This window comes from Bactrocera neohumeralis, chromosome 3 (genome assembly GCF_024586455.1).
Source record: "Bactrocera neohumeralis isolate Rockhampton chromosome 3, APGP_CSIRO_Bneo_wtdbg2-racon-allhic-juicebox.fasta_v2, whole genome shotgun sequence".
NCBI classification, from domain to species: domain Eukaryota; kingdom Metazoa; phylum Arthropoda; class Insecta; order Diptera; family Tephritidae; genus Bactrocera; species Bactrocera neohumeralis.
The window spans coordinates 6,599,010-6,618,683 of NC_065920.1; the positions used below are offsets into that span (position 1 = coordinate 6,599,010).

The 19,674-nt window shown below is 39.6% G+C and overlaps 1 protein-coding gene across 1 annotated transcript in view; it reads right to left on the reverse strand.

The window, feature by feature from the left end:
* The window catches only part of LOC126753006 (uncharacterized), a 48,432-nt gene that overhangs the window by 10,143 nt on the left and 18,615 nt on the right, over positions 1–19,674 (reverse strand). The gene's annotated exons all lie outside the window — the stretch shown is intronic.

Genomic DNA, 19,674 nt, shown 5'->3' on the forward strand with positions numbered 1-19,674 from the left:
AATTTAACAATGCCATAAACAGCGCGCTAAAATACTTTAAATGAGCCGATAAAATATACATTTTAATATTTTTAAAGCAAAAGCGCACACATACACATACATATATCCACATATATTCATATATACTATATGTGCGTCTGTGTGGTTGCGCATAATTTTCCAATGAAACATTTTCAGTCGCATTTGCATAAGCGTAAAATGTTAATGCCGCTTGTGGTTGCGCGGTGGTGAGTAGGCCACTGAAAGTTTAAGAAATTTATGCGCGAAATTTTCATGCTTTAATTTTGCTGGAAATTTAGATTTAATTAAGTGAAGTCCTAGCGCTGCTTTAAAAGCAGCGCAGAGTTTGGCGAAGAGACCAAGTATATTAAGAGTTTATTAACTAAGCAATTTTGCTAATGAAACTCATTAGATAGCTTGCGCGTACTAATAATAGCTCTTTGTTCGACAATATATTGTATGTATATAAGAAGACCCGGACACAAAGCACAGATTCTTACTTTGCAACTAGAAAATAGCACCGAAAGCCCTAAAAAATATCTGTTATCAACGCCCGACTCATTCGTCTTCTAAAAAATAATCAGAAGCTCCATAGATTCGCAGTATTTTCCCAGATCTCAGCTCAGTCTCTACTTCTCCCATAAGTTGTTTACAAAGCGAAATCAACATATTTCGTCCCTCTAACAAACTGAGACCCTCTCAATGTAGTCAGAATCACTCAATGCTCTCGAATCCGAATTGGTAAGCTCAATATAAGCGCTCAAAGGTATTAGAAAATGCTGCTGTTTTTATTTTTGTAACGGGTATCTAGTCTCCTTTAGGATGGTAAGAATTAGATAAGTTGTCGTCGACGTTATCTAACGAACGTGCTGGATCGGACTAAAGGGAAAAAGATGTCAGATGAGTAGGGTTAGCAGGGCATGCAAAGAGGTGACCAGTGTCATGAGATGACTCATTGCCCGCTAGACATACATTATATATGCCAGGGTCTATTTTGGATAAGTAGGAAATTAACCTCTTACCGGTGACCTGCATTGTCTCCGGCCAAGGGCTGTTATTTTGGAGATGTAACTTCGTTTAGATCGGTAAGTCTTAGTACTAGAAAATACCATCAGGTATGTAAGACTATCCAACAGTTACTCGGTGGCGGTTTCAATCATAAAATGTCAAAATGCATGTTTAATATGAACTACATTGAGTTAGATAATTGGAGGAAGAAACTGCCTTCGAATCAAACTTTTCGCTCATAGATCTCACTTTAGGACAGAAGAAGTAACCTAAATCAGCTCAAACTTACAAGTTCTGTTGACTTAGATCAAAGAGACTGTTTTTATAAACTTCTCTGACGACAAAAAGTTCAGATCATATGGATTTCCTATTCATGCATGAAACCAAAATTGGTCGATTCCTCTTAAACTTAAAATTTATAAACATAAACTTAGTGAACCTTGCAACTGGCTTAACTATACTCGGAGACAAGGTTTGCTAACTAGTAGCTAAAGTGTGGAAATCAAAACTTTAGCCTAAAACTCTTTTTCCTTGGTGTATTCTGTCCTTATCGAACAGAAAAGCTTTGAAATAGTCTCCGTCATACGTGAGCCCAACCTTTGTCAAGTTACTGATCGATTCATGGTTAACATTGTAAAACCTTTCTTTTTTCGAATATCTTCGCAACCAATGTGCGATTGTTTAAAGACTTCATGTGAATGCTTTTATTTGGAAGTCAGAGAACGTGCTTCTCCCGACAGTGTTGGGACTTTCACTGCTAGACAGGCGGCCTCTATTGAAAAAACACGTCCCAGCTAGGGGCCGATGGTTTTAAATGGTCATTAGACCAGCTCGTATAAGCCGATATTGGCATTGTACACTCTTCTGCATTTCGATACCGATACAGGTCCAAAAAGTAACATGGTGACATGTGGGGTACCACAAGACCCCGTACTAGGTTCAGCGGTCACATTGAAGATTGATGGCTATAAAGTTGCAACACAAAATCCACTAAGAAACCTTGGCGTTATGATCGATACGAGACTCAATTTCGAGTGGTCAATGTGCGCTTGAGGTAAGGCGGTCACAACAAAATCGGTTTTATCCAGAATCATGGCCAACATTGGTGATCCAAGCCAAAGTAAGAGAGCTCTACTAGCTAAAATTAACCAGTCAATGCTTATGAATGACATGTGCCAATAAGGCAACGTCTGTTTCTATGTCGCCATAGAATTGCCTGGGCGTTTAGAAGGGTGTTGCACGAAGCGGTCACTATCATATCTTATGCCGGCTATAAAGCCATCGGAGTTAGTCAGTGCCAATTGTACAACAAAAGCCATGAATAGGCGTCTAAACCGAATGAGCGGAAAAAGAAAACAAAAATGGGATGCGGCAGTTAAAGGAAGATGGACATACAGGCCTATTAACAACACTTATAGCAGCCTGAATTGACTAGCAATACGGTGACACAGACTATTTAACGCAGTTCTTGTCGGGTCATGGCTGTTTCAGGGAAACAGGATGTTCTTTCTGCAGAAATGCCGCAGAAACGGAAGATCACATCTTCTTCTCCTACCCGAGGTATGCAGTGGAGAGAACTACCATAGAACAAATAACAGACGAAAGAGGATGACGGACAACAACAAAGCCGGTCACATGCTGTCTACGTGTGGTCCCGAAAAAGGTGTACTTTAGCGGACAATATGAATTGTGCATGCGGCCAGTTTACCTTGACTGTATCTTCTGAAGATTCCCCTTCGCAAACAAAAAAAAACTTCATAATGCCACTCTCATATAAAATCTTCACACCATTGGCTAAAATCTGAGACAGTCGATTTTAACAAGCTTCTCTTGAAGCGAAGTTTTCTTCTGCAAAATTATTCGCTATAGTCATAAGCAGTTGGGAATCACTTGATGCCATGTTCGAGCTATAGGTTGGATGCATAATAATCTCCCAATCAAGCCTCTGGCGAGTCACTATCGATATATGTGTGCGGTTTCTCTTCTACAGGCCAAAGCTGACCGCTTCTAACCGATTGCTTATTTCAGACGATCGAATTATTGAAGGTCAGGCCTGAGAGTTGATAGGAGTTTGGTCGAGTGGAGCAGCTTATAGTAAATGTCCGCTTGACGTCATCGTAAGTGGCTCACTTATCACTTTCAGTAACCATACACATTTTCAGGAGTCTGTCTTCCCTTTTCAGCGTTGTCTAAGTAAATCCTAATCATATCTATATAAAATCCCGGTTTTTATGGTAAACTTATTTTCGAAAAGTCGTTCAATTCTGTATCAAAGAATTTCTTAGATATTCTAGATCAAACTATAAAATAATATTTAAAAATTTAGACCATTACTAATAGATTTTAGTATCGTTTAGTAGCTAAAATTCGTTGTAGGTCTAAAAAATATTAGAAATAAATAATACTTTTGCCATAACGGGCCTTCCTTGTTTTATGCACTCCTTTTCCTCTTTAAATGTACGTGTAGAGCTTTTAAAACTATAAATAACTACAATCAAATAACATAAATTTCCACATGAACGGGTGCCATTGAATACTCCGAAAGAGCTAATATTTATTTCCCTTTCGAAAAACATATTTCACATTGAAAGCGTTGAAATGGCGAACTTTCGCAAACAAACGCCTCCCACATATAACCACTTCGCCTGTTCATTCACGCATACAATTCACTCGTTTATTATTTTATGCACACGTACATGCATACACATGCAGAGGCATGCCTAACCTCAAACTACTTTCAAATTCACAATTCGCACGCGCATCATTAGCCAAACCGAAAGAAGTGAACGTAAATATTATTGCATGTCTATCAAAGTTAATTGCCGGCCTTCCGCTTCACAACGCGGCCACTTGCCATCCACCTTCACGCTACACCCCTCCCAGCTGCTCGTCACGTCCCGTCACACTGTGTCGCACCCCTGCCAACCGGCGCAACCGCATAATTTGCTCATCAACATCAGCATTCAATCAATCTTTGTTGAATTTGTGTCAAGCCAAGTTAGCACATACACACTTCCAACCACACACACACACACATACATACACCCGTCCAAGCAGCGTTGCTGTATTTATAAGCATAAACAATATTCAGGCGTTCTGCCCGCTCAGCCGGCAATCACTGCCAAATCGAGCAAATGAACCCCGACCAACGAAGACGCTGCCGGCCGCCGTCTGCCGTCACCGAACCCGCCTGCCACACGCTCAGCATGCGGCCGTGCAGCCATCTTCGATCACCCATCAATCGTTATATTGAGCTCGTGAGTAGCCTCAATGCACCCACTCAGCCATACAAAAACACACACACACACACACATATGTACGCGCGTGTATAGGCAGCGGTGCATATTTATCGAGCAATTTGCTTGGTCTCATAAACATGCCAAGTTTTCAACATATAGGCATCTGCTTATAATCCTTGAGCTATTTTTGGTGCTGAAATGCAATTTCACCATCAACGACGACGGCTTCGGAGCGTTTCGTTGCAGGCGCATCAACATATTTGAGTGCTGCCGCTACTGTCGCCACCGCCGCCACTGCTGTCCGCACGTAAATATTGTATATTGCATATTATAATAACACAGTGCGCAGCAGAATAATGGAAATGGCGCTGAAATGAATTTTTGGGGTCCTTTGTAGGGTTGCGGTTCATATTTGGCTTAAAATTTTTCACTTAACAAGCTGAAGCCGAATAATGATCATGGGATTTGAGTTTACCGCGGAGCTTTTTTGAGCGATTTACCTGTTTCACTTTAAGCTTCAAAGGTTTTCAGAAGCACCGCTGCCCACAGACAAATATAAATAAATATAATGGTGTTTAACATGCAACTCGGAAGAAGTCTGTATCAAGTTTCATCTAGTTTCGAAATTAGCGAACTCAAAGCTACACTAAATGCAGAGCTTTCGGAAGCTTTTTCGCGTAAAATTTCAAGCTCTTGAAACTTTATGAAACAATAACTAATATTGAATCACAATGTAAGAAGACGTTCTTACTAGTAGGTTAGGTTATATTAATCTAGTAGGCCAATAAGCCACGCATAAACCAGTTTGATTCTTTGCGATACCAGATGGCTTGGGATGCCTGCACTTGAGGCGAATTTCAGCAGACTCTGCGGCCTCATTGTCGATATCTCATCCAGTGTATCATACTGTGGGGACCCCAGATGCTTACAGCGTAATCTTGCCTAGGCGAGACAGGTGAAAAAGAAATGATCCATTGTTTCACTGATGGCCTGCTCAAGGCATTTCCTGCAGTCTTCCCGATCTGCCTTGCGGGCATGTGTCGCCATCAGACATTGACCAGTTAGTATTCCCATCATGTTCCTACAGTCTCTTCTATCGATCCCACTGATCTACCTGCCCTGCTTTCCAAGACACTTCTGGCCGATATGCTATACGAGGTTACTGCCTTGATTGCTACTTGGCTGTCTACGTAGATCCTGACTCTGGAATTGCTTGCAGGTGCATTAGAGGCCAGCTCCCCAGCTTTCGCAATAGCAGAAACCTCAGGTTGAAATATCCAGTCCAGCAACTTAAAAGGCTACCTTATGCCTAACTCTGGACAGTATACGCCCGCACCAACCGAGATTCTATATGTAAATTCTCCGCCAGCTGTCGTCCCGCCGAGTTTGCTGTGCAGGTTTTTTCAAATGATGAAGAATATATTCTATCTCAATCAGTTGCTCACTGCATGACTTTGGTTACTGCCCTGACGTCTTCATCTACAATGATAAATGGTTATCAGAAGTCATTTTCACACTGCGAAAACAGAGGTCTGTATGACACGACTAGGTCCTAATACTGTACTCAAATAAGTCTTTGATTCCATAATCAAATCATTTATCCAAATCATAACGGAAAGTTTTCTTTCTTTCTCTCATTATTTCTTCTTCCTTTGCACACTCTCCCATTCTCATCGACATATTTTTTTAAATAACTAACTAGTCATCTAAGTCACTAACATAACTAAATAAGATTGTGGAATTGTCAAGAATTGATATCAGGTAGCTCTTTTAAAAGGGTTTCTTCTTGTAAGAAACTCTGAAGACGAAACAGTCCTTTGCTAAGGTTCCACCCCGTCAAAATGCGTTTTCGAAACATAATTTTAGTGAAACGATATTCTGAAGAAGCTACTGAAGTGTCAGAACACTGCATTCCAGACTATCGTAGGTTACCTCTTGATGTCTTCGGTCGAACACTTACACAGTGAGGCCCGTATGCTTGCGGTTAGGGGACATAACGAGGCCCTCTTCAAGTAGTTTTTCCTCGGATGTTTGCGCAGAACTTCGGACGCAACTGACTTTATCAGTGAATGGCGTACTTCGAGTCAAACCACCACCCATTGTAGATGAAGAACACAAGGTTCTAGAGTGACTTGCGTGACTTAGCTCTGGACACTGTAGCAAATTAAACTCCTACTTATCCAAAATCGACTACGACTTACTAAAACTTTGTCTTACATGTTTCAACAAAGAAAAACTTACAATGTTGCCACCTGTCTGTAAATTTAGAGTCGAAATAAAAATGTTGTGAATGAAAAGTATAAGCTGACGAGGTTTGAGAAAAATTATAACAGAAGAAAAAAAATAAAATGATTTCAAGAGTTGCCACCTGCTTATTTTTTATTAAAAAATTGTATTCAATGAAAACTAATCGAGTATAGGAAAAATTGATAAATATGCCACAATATATCTGTCAAAAGTTTTAGAGGTGTTGCCACCTGTTTAAATTTTTTAACGGAATTATTTAGAATGTATTTCAGTACTACTTATTTCAATGAAACTAAATTAAATTATTTCAATGAAACATTTATTTTAAAAATATTTTTCGAAAAGCTGCCATCTGCTCAAAATAATTTAATTAAAATATTTTCACTGAACTTAATGTTTTGGGCACCTTTTAAGCAGTTTCGCTTTTGTATGACATATTTTAAAAATCGCTTCTATTTCTTTACCCAATAGTGTAACTAGGCTCACAAACATATATTTTTAAAAATATTTTCAAAATGATAGAATGTAAGCACCTTGCATATTGTCCTCCCATAAAAGCATATATGCTTGTTTGCATCCACCAACAAATGCATTTGCCTGTAAGTAAGAATAAAACAAATGTGTTGCGATGGCCTCACAGCCTGCACTGTCGGAAATTTACACCCAAAGCCAACTGGCAAGCGTGCCACTAAGTACGAGTACAAACAGCAGCCTTATCAACATGCGCGTCGAAACTCACACACCTATGCATGTATGCATGTGTGTTACCCAACTCCATGAAGCCCAAAAAGACTAAGTTCGCACATGCGATTATTTATGTGCACACATGAGTGTATGTGTGTGTGATTGTATGAGTGGTCGTGGGTTGCATGTGTAACCACCAATTTGTTGCAGAGACGCACTTGGCAAGTGTTTTACCGGTTTCCGGTGAATCGGTTCTATGCAAATGTTGATGGCATTAGTAGGGATTTGATAATTGAATCAAGTGCTAGTTGGTTGAACAAAGGTAATTGTTAAGTTTCGGAAGACAACAAAAAGTGTGCGGAAACCGAATTAAGTTTGAAGTTACTCTTGTCTATGACAACAAAAGCGTCCTGGCGCTGTTGCCCGTGTGCACCTCGCACGAAGAAGTTCAACGGGAAGGTGCGAACTACAAAGCAAATTTATTGGCATCACTTCGTTGGTAGACCAAAGTCGCTTGGTTTTGGTAGCTGACACGAATGACAGGCAGGATTACAGAATTCAAAACTCAAACAAAAAGAGAGAGAGAAACTCTTTCAGGTAAATTTGATTTGATTTGATTTTCTAATCTTTTTGAACGCACAATGCGGCAGGGACTTGTAAAGTTTATAGGGCAAGGCATTGTTGACTTTAGAGGTTATGCGTGATTGTATTTATTGAGTAAGTTTGGAGGGGTTGTTTGTTGGAGATGGGGATTTATAAAGTACTTTGACGATTTCAATTTCGTTCGCTTTATTTTTATACTTATACTTATAGTTATACTTATACTTCTACTTCTACCTTCTACTTCTACTTCTACTTCTACTTCTACTTCTACTTCTACTTCTACTTATACTTATACTTATACTTATATACTTATACTTATACTTATACTTATACTTATACTTATACTTATACTTATACTTATACTTATACTTATACTTATACTTATACTTATACTTATACTTATACTTATACTTATACTTATACTTATACTTATACTTATACTTATACTTATACTTATACTTATCCCTATACTTATACTTATACTTATACTTATACTTATACTTATACTTATACTTATACTTATACTTATACTTATACTTATACTTATACTTATACTTATACTTATACTTATACTTATACTTATACTTATACTTATACATATACTTATACTTATACTTATACTTATACTTATACTTATACTTATACTTATACTTATATTTATACTTATACTTATACTTATACTTATACTTATACTTATACTTATACTTATACTTATACTTATACTTATACTTATACTTATACTTATACTTATACTTATGCTTAGACTTAAACTTAGACTTAGACTTAAACTTAGACTTAGACTTAGACTTAAACTTAGACTTAGACTTAGACTTAAACTTAAACTAAACTTAAACTTAAACTAAGACTTAGACTTAAACTTAGACTTAAACATAGACTTATACTTAGACTTAAACTTAGACTTAGACTTCGACACTCTCGGGCTTTATTAATCTGAATTATAATGGAAGCCGAGTCATTTCGTCAAAGTTGTCATTACCTATGAGTGTTTTTTCCGGGAGAAGGTCTCCAAATTAGTTGCGTTAGCGGCTAACCTTTATCCTTCCCTTAACTTGCACCTGCTTACCCCCCGTCAACACATCAAACTGAAAAAACAAACTACAAAACACACATTTCCCACTTGGCTTTTCTTGCCGAACTTTGCCATAACACTTCCCAACAGGTCTAGTAGCCGTTACGGAGGCACTCAGTTTTTATAACGGTATGCGGGCACTCATCTGCATTGCCATATGTTTGTTGCCAATGTTATTGCTCGTCATATTGTTTGCATTTACTATTGCAACATAACTGCAACAGCAGCTGTTGTTGTTGTTACTCTTTGTTGTAACACTGGCTAGAGCGTGAAATTTGTTGTTATTGTTACAATTGTTGTGCGCTTTTAATTCCTACCCCGCCCAAGTGCCTCAAGGATGTAATGCCCAGCGAGTTGTATACTTTTTCCATATTCCATTTTACAACTTTTCATGCTTTTTTCCATTTGTTGTTGCAACATTTTTTTCGCAACAAAAAGTTTTTGTTGTATATTTTTTTCCATTTAGTATTTTATTTACTTTTTTGTTTGTTGTGGAAAAATATTATTTGTGTTTGTTTCGTATTTTGAGCGTTTTTCTTTTGTTTTAATTTGTTTTACGTGTAGTGCGTTGTTGTTGTTTTTTATGATTTTTTGTTGTTTTTATGATTTTTTTGTTGTTGTTTTTATTTTTACTATTTTTCCCTGCTGCGCTCGTTTTGTTTTATGTATTTCGATGAAATGCTTTTACTCAGAGACATGCACGATGAGCACGAGCGCACACGCACACACCGACACATATACTAATACATGTATGCAGATACACACGCTCAAACGGACTGAGTCACACATACAAGCTGACGTGTTTAAATGCTAAAAAAGTATTGTGCACGTAAAGAAACAAATAAATATTTGTAAGAGTCTTTCGCTGTGCCAGAATCGACAAACACACACACACACACATACATATACATATGTACATACAAATATATGGAGCAAGAAGAAACGTCAGCGTCGTCTGCACCGAAGCCATAATACCCTTCACAAGTGCATTTTTTATATGTTTGAAGTGTATGAAGAGATCTTTATTTAGATCTTGATCGATTCATTTGTATGGCAGCTATATGCTACAGTGGGCCGATCTGAACAATTTCTTCAGATATTATAGCAATGTTTTAGGTAATACTCTGTACCAAATTTCGTGAAGATACTTCGTCAAATAAAAAAGTTTTTCATATAAGAACTTGATTTTGGTCGGTCAATTTGTACGGCAGCTATATGCTATAGTAAACCGATCTGAACAATTTATTCAGAGATTATAGCGATGTTTTAGGTAATACCCTGTGTCGAATTTCGTGTAGATATCTTGTCATATAAAAAAGTTTTCCATATAAGGACTTGATTTTGATCAATACGTTTGTATGGCAGCTATATGCTATAGTGATCCGATCTGAACAATTTGTTTGGAGATTGAAGCAATGCCTTGAGTAATACTTTAGACCAAATTTCGAGAAGATATTTTATCAAATGAAAGAGTTTTCCATATAAGGACTTGAGTTAGATCGATCAGTTTGAGTGGCAGCTATACGCTATAGTGGTCTGATTTGAACAATTTGTTCAAAAATAGTATATGTATGTATGTATATTCTTTATAGAGTCTCCGACGTTCCTTTCGGGGTATTGCAAACTTCGTGCCAAACTGCATGCACCCCGTACAGGGTATAAAAACTGCAGAGATGCAACAGCCGAGCGGCAGCACTGTGTCCACGTCCATACAGCACATGCAACGGCTACTACAGTACGTGTGCTTGCTGGTTGTGGTGGTGGTGTGCGAGCAGCGGTGTGACACAATGCCCACAGATTTGTGAAATTTCATCGCCACTTTTATTTGCATTCATTCAGTTTCCGCAATTTCCTCACAATTTTCCGCTCGTGACCTCAATACGACAAATGTTCCATGAAAAAAAGCAGATGCTTTGCGCTGATAACAGTGAGAGGTGCGGAGGGGTGGCGGGTTGTGGCGATACCGAAATGGCTTCTGATAGCTGATTGTGGTTGCACAATGCCAACCGCACACCGCCAGCACCAACAAGCGGTGCGCAAGAGAATTGGCAAAAAATGATGCACTGCAGCTTTTATCACTTTAAAGCTTTGAATGAGCGCCTTCTTTTAACTGCCGAACTGTAAGTATGCAACTACCGACTGCTACTTAGTGGTGCGACAGCACTTTGGTGGCTTTTGTTCGGCCGTTGCAATTGCTTTTGCCCATATTTAGACATCAGCGGCCTCTTTTCAACACCCCTCAAGTTGCTTGCATCCCTTTAGCCTATATGGCAATACTTTTCCAGTTCCTAGTTGCACACTCAGTCGTTGCATCATATTGACAGCTGCATTGTTGTCATTAGCAACAATGTGGGTTTTGTCTGGTTAGCGCCAGCAATGCATTGGCACGTTCCAAAATGGCACTGGCGCTGGCACTGGGTTACTCTGCGTTCCGCGCTCTGCTTCAGCAGCAAAGCTTAGTGCAAAGTGCGCGTCAGCTGGTGCATTTGTCAGTGGAATCTTTGAGAAGTATACAAACAGAGTTGTAGACTCATATAGAGGGTGTTTCCACACGTACTTCGCTTATTTGCGATACGTCTACCATCGCCGATGCCACCTAAATGCATAAAGCTTAAATTCCCAAAAGGTAATTAAGATAGAAAAGTGCTCTCAGGGAATTCTATGAGAAAAAGTCTGAGAGACTAAAGGTCGTAATCCCCATCCCGAAGTTTATTGCCTTGTTTTATTGTCTTCTTGCTTCTGAAACTATCTTAATCATATTTCGGTACGAGTTTCTCAAGGTTTTTATCTAATTCTTCTATTGAAAGTTCTTGCAAAAAAAAGCGACTACTGTCTTCGAAAACAAAAGCCATCATCATCAGCCAGTCGGGCGATCATATAAATCGTCCACCCAGAAGTTTGCCGTCATATGGTCGCTGTAGGAACTTTCTGAATCCTGCTTAGAAGTTTCTGATTTGGAATAATATAGCTTATCGAATTAGAATACTTTGGCAGAGCGTTTTCTTCGAAGTTAGCTTATTCCAAAAGATATGTTCGATTAGTTAGTTGAAGAGGATGGACTTGATAGCTTTCCGTTCATGAAAATTTCGCCTTCTGGAAGACACAAATATTCAGACCGTGACCAACCAGGAGCCAAAATGAACTCGGTGTATTGGAAAAAAACTTTAAAACCTCTGCGCAGTCATTATTTTTTAGACTCAATTTTTCTCAGATCAGTGCACAATTTCGGCCTATAAAGACATACTGGAAATGTAGAGTCTGTACAGTCTAACGGCCATTAAAGTTCCAAAACATAGATTTCAGTTGAGAGCCCGGATAATCTCTCATCCTTTACCATAAAAAATATAATTAATCGTTCTTAAAGCCGATATGAGCCGAAGTAAAACCTATTTATAGAGCCGAGGTCAGAATTTAAGTTCTTAAGCATGAGATCATCATCCAGTTAATAGCATACTTGTACCACTACAAGTTATGGTACTAACTGATCGGAGACTACGATAGACTGAACTTGTACGCCTAGCGAATAAGCTTTTCGGGATCACCTCGGTTATCACAAATGACCACGAGTTCAGTCGCGGCAAGGCTCTCCTACCCAATCGCCTCCTAACTCTATCGCGGTATCCGATAGTTGGTATGTCAGCCACTGAATACAACTAGCACGAATTATGCCACCCTGTATTTATGAGTCCACGCACACGCCCACACAAACCCAATTTTCCACTCGTCGCGCCTGAATAGCTCAAGAGTTTTTCAGCAAAACTTCAATTGAAATTCCGGAACACTTTTTTTCGCTCAACAGTCTTCCTACTTCCTACCAACCCGCCCCTCCCGTCCAACGCTCCACGCCATTTCCTTTCTTTGCGGCTGTGTGAAAAAGTCCATAGCTTTTCAAGTGCAACCGCATCTGCAACTATTTCCAAAAGCTTCATAGCTTTCATGGCAATGCCTGCCGGCAGCTGGCGCACGCTACGCTTAACACGCTTCCTATTTCTCGCTTCCTCTTCGACTTGTGCTCTATGCTTGCCTGCATTCGTCGATTGCGTTGCCTTTTGCCTTTATTGTTGTATTTGCTTCACTTAAACTATGTGTACTCATTTTTTTGTTTTTGTTTTTGGGTATTTTTTTTTTTTTGCCTTTTGTGTGCTGCCTTTGAAGCCATTGTCACTTTGTGGCTGATTGAGTTGATGCTCTAATAGCCTAACGGACTGCGTCCCAGTGCGCCCGACTAACGGTTCAGTCGCCCACAATCGCTCACACTCAGCCTCGCACTCATCGCACACTTCGTCCCGACGAAGAAAGCAATTGCGGCGCACGATGGCTTAACTTCTTGTTACGCCCTGCAAGCGCTCCTTATGAGCGCACGAGCGGCCTCTTATATACAGTTAGTTAGAGTCTATAACTGTGTGCCCTTGTGAGGTTGTGAGTGTTTGCGTGTGTGTGTGTGTGTTTGTGGCTTCTCATTTTGTCCGCATCCGAAGTTGAAATGCCTTACGGCTTACTGTTGGTTGGCTTTTGTTCGCTTCAATTGTTGTTGATAGTGAAGCCATTAGATTGGGAATTAGCCTGAATCTAAAAATGCTTGCTATTGTTGTTGTTGTTGTTGTGTGATGATGTTATTGTACATGAAATGAGAAGTGTCGAACAAAAGGTGAGCATAACAGCAAAACGACAGCGTCATTAACACCATTGGCTGTTACAGCAATAACGACAATAACAATAACAATTAGAGCTGCAACAACAAAAACAACAACTCTATATGATTGCTGATCTGCAATGGAGATCCAATAGTGGCAAAGCAACAACAACTGCAATTGTGTTATTAAATGTGGCAGCAACAACAACAACAACAAAAATACGACCAATATTGCTAAAGCAACAACAAAGTGAGTTGCAATTACAATAACTACAACAAAAGTGTAAATGCAAGCAATCGAGCTCAAGCAGCAACAACGTACAAATTACAAAAACAACAACAACAATGATATTAATAGTGCCAACAACAACAACCAGTTATTATGTAGGAAACTAACGTCAACACTATCGTCTTCAACATCTCTGCCATCATCCCAACACCACTCCAACAACTCTCATCGCCTGCACCCCTTCACCAGCGCTTTGAAAATCATCGCGCCTTCCGCGCCACATCTCAACTCAACATAACGACCGTTTGCTGTCTCCTCCTCCTCCTCTTGCATTTCGCTGCAAATGCATCTTTGTGCGCGCGCTATTTGCTATCATTGATTGTTGCTGTTGTTTTTGTTGGCAACATTTTTATTATTACAGCTGGCGCTGTTGCAAGGCACTCCAAGGCACACCACTTCTTCATAATCAAAACGTCCTGTTGACAGCCAATGTCTGTCGCGCCGACGACGACGATAGCAACGCATTCCACGCCAAATGATTCGGCAGTTATCGCTCTGCGAGCGGCACAGTGATTATATACCATTAGCCGTTTAAGTAAAAATGTCGATTCGCAATCAAAGACAATAGCGAGATGCTATTTTTATAGACAAGCCAGCATTTGGCGGCTATCAATGTGACCTTAATGCAGATGTAAGTGGAAATTGGCAATATATTACCGTTAATTATTCGATTGAAACCAGTTAAGCGCGATTAATAAGCCTTTAAGTCAGTTGATCGTGCACCGAGGGGGTTGAAATTCATCAAGTTTCGAGTTTTGCAGCTTTCTGAGATCATAAGAGATGAGGTCTCATTTGATTTGTAAGTGTCCAACAATTTGTGGTCTGCTCTTGAACAATGGGACTTTCGGTTTTACTCTGCGAACACTAATTTGCCAAAAATTACAGTTTAATCTATGAGAAAATAGAATCCGAAGGAAACAGAGTGAGCTTATCGGAAACATCGCCGCGAACACTGCGACATAACAAGAACTCATATGATTACTAGAACTTTCTCTTCGTAACATCCTAAAGATGCATGAACTCGCAGTATTACTAAAACCGTACCATTTTAAGAATACAGCCACGCATAGGATTACTAAAACTCTCCGCCCATAACCGTATCAGAAGCTCTCATTCTCATTTGATCGCCTGAGAGTCTTAAACCGCACAATTTATGAGTATTATTATCGATTTCCACAGCCCTGCACTTAATATGATCCAGGTAAGGCAGGTTATGGTACAGTTTTTCCTCTCAGTTCATTACTTTTCGCTGAACTAAATTCTAATAATTTATATTTATTAGACTTTTTCGCTGAAGATCTTTTCGTGGAGAGCATATCCCCAGTGGAAATTATAGACTCATCATCCCTTCAATACTTTACTACCAGATCTGGATCCTTAATATTTTTCTACAAGTTTTCTAGGCAAAATTCGGATCTTACTAGAGCTTTGCGACCTAGAGGATAAGCTCCCTCTAGATAGATGATCTTTCTTACTTTTCTACCCAAACTGTATCCTTCATATTTTTCTTACAAGATTTCTAGGCAAAATTCAGAGTCAAGCTGCAGTAACATTAACCTTTTCCATAAAAGTTACATCTTATTAAATCTTTGTGTTCTAGACGATAAGCTCCCTCTGGCGACAGACGGATGAGGACTTGGCACCCCATTTCAAACTGTTAATGTTAATCAAACGAGAAAGATTAACATCATATTCTTACAATTAGAACAGACCTATACTGCGAGAATGCTTTAGTGGATCTTAGTTTAAAAGTTATACTTTAAACTGTACTATAAAAGTTGTTCATTTCGACCGAGTTCTCAGAATTTGACATCAGTTCTCCGTAGGCCAATTTTTCCTTGTTCTTACTCTGTCACTACCACTTCATCCATCTTTCCGCATTATAGATCAGGACGATAGTCCCTGCATTAAACAATTTATTACATCTGAATATTTGATTCATCAACCCACATATGAACCATTTCATTATAGAAGGTTTTGAGCAGGAACGTTAAGATTTTAGTTTTTATGAATTGGTAAGAGACAAATCGTTTTTTTTTCGATTAATTGCTTCAATCACATCAGTTGTTGGCCGTCTTTTCTGCAGCAAGAAGCTACTCATTGTTCGAATGGCCGAAATCGGACCACTATAGCATAGAAACTGAACGATCGGAATAAGTGCTTGTATGGATAACTTTCTCATTTGACGAGATATCTTCATGAAATTCGGCAACAGCGCAATCTTTGAAAGAGTTAATCAGATCGGTCCCCTTACCAACAGACCAGACCGAGTACTTGTAAAGAATATTTTGTATTTGTATAGAGTATTATTCTTGTTCTACGATAGATCGGCAAATAAGTAAGCCCTCCGTTGGTTTGGGGAAAAATATATATTCGAGTATCTTCAGGTAATCTTAAAAGCTTTGCGTGGACAATTTCTTAAGAGACACTTTTCTTTGTAGTAACACATTCATAACTTGGGTGTTGCCTTTCACAATGACGGATCGATTTCGAAAGCATGACCATGACCAATAATAGTCACGTACTTCATCAAACTGAAACTGGCGGTCAATCTAATCACAAACTATTTGTTGCAACACAAATAAAAAGTTTCCGAAAGTAAACAAAATTTTCAATTTTGATTATTGAGGAGAATTGCATTCTTCGAGATTAAATCAAATAAACTCATGAAAGTCACTTGTGTAAAACCAGAATGCACACAACAATGCAAGCATCACAAGCAGCGCTCCGTGGAAACACGATGAAATTTTTTGGCAAACGCAGCATGCAACCAAATGAAAAGCATATTTGTCGGCACACATTCTAGCGCATACATGTGTATGTATGTATGTATGTATGTGTAAGAGAGTACGTGTTTATAATGTGGAAAAAACCCGGCTAGCTTCGCATGCTCCACTTGCCGCAACGCAACGCAGGCGTGGGGGCGCTTGCCACCAAGTGTGCCACAAACCATCAATTTTGTTCACCTATCAGAATCAGATATCAGAGATCGTTGTACGCCATCGCCCACATATAAAACACACAAAGTGTTATGTTAACGACAGCAACAACAGCAGCAACAATCGAGGAAAACTACCGGTGCGGCAGCCAGTAATGTCAACAACAGCAGCAACGTCAATATCAACATCAGCAACATTACCGGCGAAAACGAAAACTACTATTACTTGCAACATGTGTACATAGTAGCAGTAGAAACAACAACAACAAATTACAAAAACAACTTGAGAACAGCAGGAATAAAAAAACACATCGCGACGATGCTGTGTGACAACAAATGCGGCCAATGCTCTTTTGAGCACGTTTTAACTAGCAAGAAACAAAAAGCGGGTGGCCGCGCTGCTGGAGCGAGCAACGTGCGGGGTACGGGGGCTTATAGTGCAGATATTTGTTAACTCGTAAGTGGTTAGTGGTGCTGCGGCAGTGGCTGGTGTTAAGCGCAGATGTACCTGGAGTAATCAGCAGTGAACCAAGCCAACCAGGCAGCCATGCGTTCCGAGAGCTAACTAGAGAAGCCGGAAACACACACGTGTAAATTTAAAGGGGGTTTCAATTAATGCGGCGCTATGTTGACAGATTGTAATAGCGATACTTTATGGAAAACGAGGCGAATACTTTGAAAAAACTGACTTCACGGATTCTTTGTTACCTGATATGTTAAAGTCGTGGTTCTTTGGCTGTGATTCCTCGACTTGCACAAGGGCTTTGTCTTTCCCCAGCTTCGATTTCAGATCTGGAATTTATATTCAATGCGAAATTCAAGTGTAGAACAGTTCAATGCTCGGACCATACTGCATATTTTTGAACAGTCTTTCGGAAATTTGCATGTTGCTTCAATTTTAGTCGAAGTTATATAATTTTTTTAAGGCGCTAGTATCCCAAGATTCCGCATATATTGGTCTCCCACAAGTTGGACATATTTACATTCAGGCTTGAAGCCATTAAAGGTCGAAGTAAGAACAAGTGCCAGTTGAGGTTCCTTAGGGTGCAGATTCATAAGACATAGAGAGCGAATTCAAGAGTATGTTCTTCTCAGCATGAACACAAGCTGTCAATTTGGTTAAAAATCTGTGCGAAGCCCATAACCTCTACGATTCAGACATTTATCTTCTCGAAACATCCAAAAGTTTTCAAGAAAAAAATTCAGTCTTTATATGTTACAAGAACATGGTCTTTTTTAAAAAATGGTACTTCGTACTTCCTTCCTATGTAGGATTTCTGTACTAGACGAACAAAGACCAAACTCAATAAGTCACTCATCATTACCGTCCTGCTATATGGTGCAGAGGGATGGACGATGACAACATCAGATGAGTTCGCATTACGGGTTTTTGAGAGAAAGGTTCTGCGGAAGCTTTATGGACCTTTGCCTACTGGATGGAATGATTAGCTGTGCGAGATATACGACGGCATTGACAAAGTTCAGCGAATTAAGGAACAGCGTCTACGCTGGTTAGGTCAAGTCGCCCGAATTAATGAACAGAAGAAGACTCCGTTGGAAAGACCAGGTGGAGAACGACCTGACAAATCTTGTAATCTCCGTCAGGAAAAGGAAAAAAGACTGGCGCGCTGTTGTAAACCGCATAGCAGTGTCTACGCCAATAAAGAAGAAGTGTAAGATTTCGGTGAAGACCAGTTTATGGAAACCCTTTTTCTGTTAAGTTTGAAAAATCAAGCACTGCAAATATGAACGGCAGCGGCTTCTATCGGACCAATGCACCTTAATACAAATGCCAGACCATACCTAAATATTTAGAGGTTTTGTAGATATTTTTTTTAGTGGAAAATTCGGACCCCGCCTATCCAGGGCACTAATGGTGTATATGTGAGATATGCTCGGCTTAATTGGGACTTTGAGACTTTGTAAGCTTGTCTGTTAACATTTTGCGAAGAAACTGGGTACAGAGCTCTTCTCAAATGACGCGCTAGGTATGCCATTATTTCGGTTGGTTCGAGTCCATCCATTATTTTCAGCAGGGTCTATGAAACAAGCTCAGAACAGTGCGACCTGGAGAGTCCATAAGCAAATTTTCATGCAACCCAACATTATTCTTTACGTTCTAAGCCCGGAGTATAGCTCCAATTTGTATTTATAGAACCGACTCATCTCTTTGGGATCTATGCCACTTTAAGGTCCCCCTGACAATCTTTTCCGCAGTCAGCCTATCCACGAAGCTCCTTTTATTACACTTCCGCCTTATTGCCTTATTGGGCCTTATTGCTAACCCCTTTATTTAATTGGGTATGTATATCCCATACTATCAGCGCCACGTCAACTACTCGCCGGCATAGCTAAGCGAGCAGTCAGCTAAGCCGTCAACCAGCCAAACAGCCAACCGAAGCGGGCGCAAAGGCGGTGAATAATGGCGCAGCGCCGACAGCCCACAGCTGCCAACAAGCAAACAGCAAACGTGCGTGCACGCAAAAATCGTTCTAGCTAAAACGCATTTTTTATTATATTTCCATTTTTATTATTTTTTACTTTTTAATGTTTCGTTTTGTTTTTGTGCACTTTGTTTTACTTTGGCAAATTTACAAGGAGGAGAGTTGGTTTTATTGCCTGGTACTTTGAAGTCGCAACGTCATCAGCGCAAAAACTTTTTAATATTTAATTTTAAATACTTCGTGAAATTAAATTAAATTAGAATTACGCGCGTACACGCATAAGCACACTGGCGCGCACGCACACAAACACACGTAGACGAACGCGCGCCCTACACACACTTACGCAGCACCGACAGAGTGCTATAAAAAGGGAGCGCTGATAGGCAATGAAAAACTTGTAGAGCAAAATTCATGAAGGAATTCACGCGCAAGCTCACGCACACCTACACAGGCGTATGCGCTAGCGTTTTCACTAACATACACACACGCGCACACAAAT